This window comes from Macaca nemestrina, chromosome 5 (genome assembly GCF_043159975.1).
Source record: "Macaca nemestrina isolate mMacNem1 chromosome 5, mMacNem.hap1, whole genome shotgun sequence".
Taxonomy (NCBI): domain Eukaryota; kingdom Metazoa; phylum Chordata; class Mammalia; order Primates; family Cercopithecidae; genus Macaca; species Macaca nemestrina.
In genome coordinates this window covers 151,998,199-152,004,198 of record NC_092129.1, presented here as the reverse complement: position 1 = coordinate 152,004,198, position 6,000 = coordinate 151,998,199, and positions in this window count along the sequence as shown.

Here is a 6,000-nt window from a genome sequence, read left to right as displayed (position 1 = left end):
CAAAGGCAAACAGGTCTCGGTTATCTTCTGCTAGTGGGCAAGCCCAGAAGGCATCCTTTAGATCTATTACTGTGAACCACTCATGGTTGTATGGAATTTTATTAACAGTAGTGTAAGGATTAGGAACAACAGGGTGAGTTGTTTGAACTATTTGGTTAACAGCTCGAAGATCCTGCACTAGCGGATATGACCCATCTGGCTTTTTCACAGGCAGTATCGGAGTATTATAAGGAGACATACAGGGTTCAATGAGTCTCTCACGGAGGCTTTCTATTATGAACTTTAAATTGATCTTAGCTTCTAAGGGAATTGAATATTGTTTTCTTTTTACCTCTTCCCCCGGGTTTTTCAATTTAACTTGGATTGGGGAAATTCATAATTTTCTTCGGTTTCCTTCCTTTGACCATACATCTGGATGGATGTGTCATCCCTCATTTAGAGTAGCAAGCAAATTTAAGGAGGGGAGGAGTTTTCCTTGATTAACATAAAGGCCGAGGTTTAATTTTAGCATTAAATCTCTTCCTAGTAGGTTTGTTCCTGCCTCTTGGATTAACAGAAGTTTAATATTTACTGAGTGGTTCTGATATTTAATTTTTGTTTCTTCTAAGACTTTTGCTTTAACCCCCTCCCCTTTTTCTCCCAAAATAAAAAGTTCTTCTTGTGACCAAGTTATACCAGGGGGAAGATAACAAACTGAGGAATGAGCACCTCCTGAGTCAATTAAAAAGGTGATATTCTCAGGTTTGGGTCCCACCTCTAAATTTATCAGGGCCTCTTGGTGGGACTCAAGGTAAAAAGAGGAGAGCCCCTGGCCCCCCATTCCTCCTCAAAGTTCGTAAATGGGGTGATTTCTTTTTCTTTTTTCCATTCAGGACATTCTCTTATAAAGTGACCTTCCCACACTTGAAGCATTTATTTTGCCCTATTCCTCTTTTTATTCCCTTGTTCCCTAATTTGGTTCCTTTACCTCTGTTGTAGGGTCTGGCAGTCGAGTACCTAAAAGATTTACCAGTGACATTTCTTTGAACTGCCTGTTGGGGAGTTCCCTGCTGTAAGGACAGCAGAATCTTTGCTTTGTGCTTTTGCTTTTCTTCATCCCTTCGTACATACACCATTGGGGCCTCCCTTAAGAGTTCCCCTATGGGATGGTCCTTCCAATTTTCTATCTTTTGTAATTTCTTGGTAATGTCTGGCCAGCTATTTGTGACAAAGTGAAGCTTTAACATTCCTTGTCCAAGTGGGTCTCCTCCATCCAAACCAGCATATTTCCTCATTTGTTCCTTAAGCCTATTAAAACATTCCATAGGCCCCTCATCCTTTTCTTGCAGTATATTAAAAGCTTTGGTCATATTCTGGGTGCGGGGTACTTATTCTCTAATTCCTTTTGTTATAATTTCTTGAAGGTCTCTCATATTCCTCCTATGAGCTATGTTGTTATTATCCCACTGGGGATCCTGAGCAGGAAATTTCTGTTTGGCTGCAGGGACGTTTTGACCGGGAGGATGCTCATGCTCCCAAATGGTCATAGCGGCCCTATGCATCGTGCTTCCTTCTTCCCCTGAAAAAAGGATGCCCATGATGGACATTAACTCAGCCCCAGTATACAACTGGGGTCCTAAAAATTGATCAATTTGATCTGCTACTCCATAGGAATAATCTAAGAGTGACTCGAGTTCCCTCTTCAAGCTCTGGACTTCTGAATTGGTCAGGGGAGCATTTACAATACAATGCCCCCTCATCCTAGAGGCATTTCCCTCAGTGGGAAGAAGTTTGTAGCCAAACCCCTAGAGGAAGGGGGAAAAGGGAAGTTTTGGATATCCTTTTTACATTGTTCTAACTCACGTTGAAGTCTTTCTGAGGGAGGGCATTCAAACTGGGGATGACCCCAAGAATCAAGTGTTATAAGGAGGGAAAAAAATCTGAGCAGGGGAAAGGTCTGGGACTGTTACATCTACTGGAGGGAGAGGTGGGGGATGTTGGTCTACTGGGAGGGGAGAAGAAGGTTTGGTGGCGAAAGATGGTCTAATGGGTCCCACGTGTTGGTGTGGTTCTTGCAGTAAGGAGTATTAATTTAATGAGAAGTAGTTTCTGGCTTGTCTCCTTTAGTTTTCGGCTGACAAAGGAGGATTGGCCCTTGCCGCTAACACAGAACATAATGTATTTCCTCCTGGGAAACAGGACTCTTATCATTTACATATTCTGTTAAAAGCTGGCAAGTCCAATCCTCATTTCACCTGAATTTTGGCCAGAAAACTGAAGGCTTTAGAATAGGTTTCTTGGTCCAAATGAAACAATAATACTTTATCATCTGGTGCTTTTTCCTTCTATCTTACTCAGGGTATTTCCTATGTTGAATACTGGTTAGGCTCAGTCCCTTGAACTAGAGATTTCTCACCTATCCTTCCTTGGAGGTTTAATCCCTACCCTGGAGCTTCCTTGCACTCTTCTCCTTTTGCTTCGTCCACTCTGGCTGCTTTCCCAGAGGAAATTAGGCTCCCCTTAGCATCAGTGGGACTGCATAAACCCCAACGTCAGTATCCCTACAAGAAGGCCTCCATAAGCCGTACGAGATGACCACAGAACCGCAGATTGGACTCACTCACTCTGCACAGCAGTAGCGCTTGTTACCTTTCACACCCTTTAACCTCCAGAATATCCCCAACACCAAGGAAATACTGTTGTCCTTGCGACTTTTTTACCTTGGTCTCTTCACAGAGTTACCTGGTCATTGCGGTACTTGCAGGCCTTCTCCTTCTACAATGCTGAGAGCCTGGATTTATTTGTCACGATGGGTAGTCTCAATCTCCCATCCCTGGGGCCACCGCTGTGGGGCAGTGAGGTGTGCCTCCCCTAGATGAGGTGACCAAAGACCCCTTCCCAGAGGAGAATGGGAATCCTGGATGAGCCCCCAGAAAATTGTTAAAAATAAAGCTTGGAGTCACAAAGAAAACGAACACTTGAACAAAGGATTTCTCAGCAAGGCAATTTTTACTTCTGCAGAAAGGTGCTACCCATAAGCCTGATTGCCAGGAGATCACCCAGAACAAAGGTAAGGAGGGTTTTTATTCCTAACACAACTTGTTTCTACTATTGTGTCCTGTCTCCATTGGCTGGAACTGGACCACACAATATAAACTAGTCCCAATTGGCTAAAAACTTAAACTTTCCCAAATAAGGTAAAGGTGCAATGGGGAACGAAGAGAAGAAGGGGGTCGCTTATGGGAAACTAGGAAGACAATAATATTTCCAAATAAGGAAAGAGCATAGACTTCAAGCTGGAACATGTCTGGGCATGTCTAGGCAGATCCAGACAGACTAGAGAACAAAGGAGTTAAACCTTGGTTCAAGTACAAGAACATAAAATGTGTTTATTTCCTTATTGTATGTAACAACTACTTGAGGGCACAGTAAGGAGTTATTGGTAAAATAGAAGATTTGTTAGTATGAAGAGCAAGGGAAACTTAAAGGAATCTTTTAAGAGGAACTATCTTCTTAACACTTATCATTCTAAACCAAAAAGGAAAACTTTGTAGAGGAACTTTTATTCTTAACAAATTTTCTCTCTTTTTTTCTAGGTTTGTTTAGCTAGTGGTTTTTCAATTTTGTTTATGTTTTTGAAGAACAAACTTTTCACTTTGTTGATCATTTACATGGTTTTTAAAAGTTTTTATTTAGTTCTACTATGATCTTTATTATTTCTTTTCTGCTAATTTTGGATGAGTTTTTTTCTTGCTTTTCTAGTTCCTTGAGGTTCATTATTATATTGTTAATTTGTAACGTTTCTACTTTTTTTAGGTAGATATTTATTGCTATAAACCTCCCTTTTAGCCCTGTCTAACTGTATCCCACAGGTTTTGGTATGTTGTATTTCCATTTTCATTTGTTTCAAGAAACTTTTTGATTTACATCTTAATATCTCTGTTTACTCAATGGTAATTCAGGAGCATGTTGTTTAATTTCCATATATCGATCTAGTTGCCAACATTTCTCATGGTGTATAAATTCTAGTTTTATTCCATTGTGGCCGGAGAAGATACTTAATATGATATCAATTTTTGAAAATGTGTTGAGACTTGTTTTGTGACTTAACATAGGCTCTCTCCCCGAAAATGATCCATGTGTTCCTGAAAAGAGTGTATATTCTGTACTGTTAGACAGAATGCTGTGTAAATATCTGTTAGCTTTATTTGGTGTAAAATTCAGTTTAAATCCACTATTTCTTTCTTGATTTTCTATGTAGATGATCTGTCTCATGCTGAGGTTGGGATGTTGAAACTCCCCTCTCTTATTGTATTGCAGTCTATGTCTCTTGTTAGATGTAGTAATATTTGTTTTATTAATCTAGATGCTCCAGTATTTAGTGCATATATATTTAGAATTGTTCTATTCTCTTCTTGGATGGATCTCTTTATGATTATGTGATGGCCTTCCTTATCTTTTAAAAAAAGTGTTCTTGACTTACAGTTTATTTTATCTGCTATAAGTATAGCTACTCCTGCTCACTTTTGGTTTTCATTTCCATAAATAACCTCTTGCCGTTCTTTTACCTTCTGTCTCTATGGATTCTGGTGAGGTGGTGTTACTGGTGAGTTTTTTTGTAAGCAGAATATAGTTAGATCATGTTTTCTACCCATTCAGTCATTCTAAATCTTATAAGTGGAGAATTTAATCTGTTTACATTCCAGATTTTTATTAATATGTGAGGCTTTCTGCCGAGACCAGCTCAGTCGGGGAGACCCTAACCCAGTGGCACTAGAGGAATTAAAGACACACACACAGAAATATAGAGGTGTGAAGTGGGAAATCAGGAGTCTCACAGCCTTCAGAGCAGACAGCCTCAAACAGAGATTTACCCACATATTTATTAACTCAAGCCAGTGATAAGCATTGTTTCCATAGATTATAGATTAACTAAAAGTATTCTGATTTGATTCTGGGTGCAGTACATAGTAGAGTGCTATGGTCTCTGTGTAATTTCTTTGGCTGTAGACAGTGTTAATGGTATCTGTGATTTCTTCTGTGCATTAGGGTGTGGTTATTAGTGAGGCTGTGGTGAAGATGTGCTGGGGACTGGGATGCCACATGAGACAGTCTTCAGGCTCCAGTGGTGGCAGTGGTGTGCTGAGTGTTCCTATCTTTGTGCCCCAAGGTGGTGTATACTGGCATTTGTGTTGGTGGTTACTGGTGGGCTGATTCCTGGGCCTCCAGGTGGTTTGCTTGGATGCCAGTAGTGGCAGTGGTTGACTGGGTGGGTGGGTGGGTGGGGTCTTTGACTCCTGGGCAGCTAGCTTGGCAGTGGTGATGCTGGGCTGATTCTCTGGGTCCCAAGCAGTGTGCGTTGTTAGCAGCAGCTGTGATAGGCTGGGTGGGATGCCCATAGGTGGTGTTTGTAGGTGGTGACAGCTAAGGTGATTGCACCCAACCTCAGGTACCCAGGAGGAGTGCGCAGGTGCCCAAGGTAGTGGATTGGGTTAAGGAATTCCCAGGCCCCGGGGCTGTGTTCTCTGTCTCAGTGAGAGGGGTCAATGAAGCTGTCTCTTCATCATTAAATGCTGTGCCAACTAGTCCCTTAATTTTGTTTTTGCCTAGAGGACTGAAACATTTATTATACTTTAGGTCTGCTGGTTATTTTTTCACTCCCTATATGTCTAAAATCCCTTCATTTGTTTGTTTGTTTGTTTTATTTTGAGACAGAGTCTCACTCTGTTGCCCAGGCTGGAGTGCAATGGTGTGATCTTGGCTTTCCGCAACCTCTACCTCCCGTGTTCAAGTGATTCTCCTGCCTCAGCCTCCTGAGTAGCTGGGATTACAGGTGCGTGCCACCATGCCTAGCTAATTTTTGTATTTTTAGTAGAAACAAGGTTTCACCATGTTGAACAGGCTGGTCTTGAACTCCTGACTTCGTGATCTGCCCACCTCGGCCTCCCAAAGTGTTGGGATGACAGGCCTGAGCCACAGTGCCTGGCCTAAAATCTCTTTATTTTTTGATGGCTATATTGA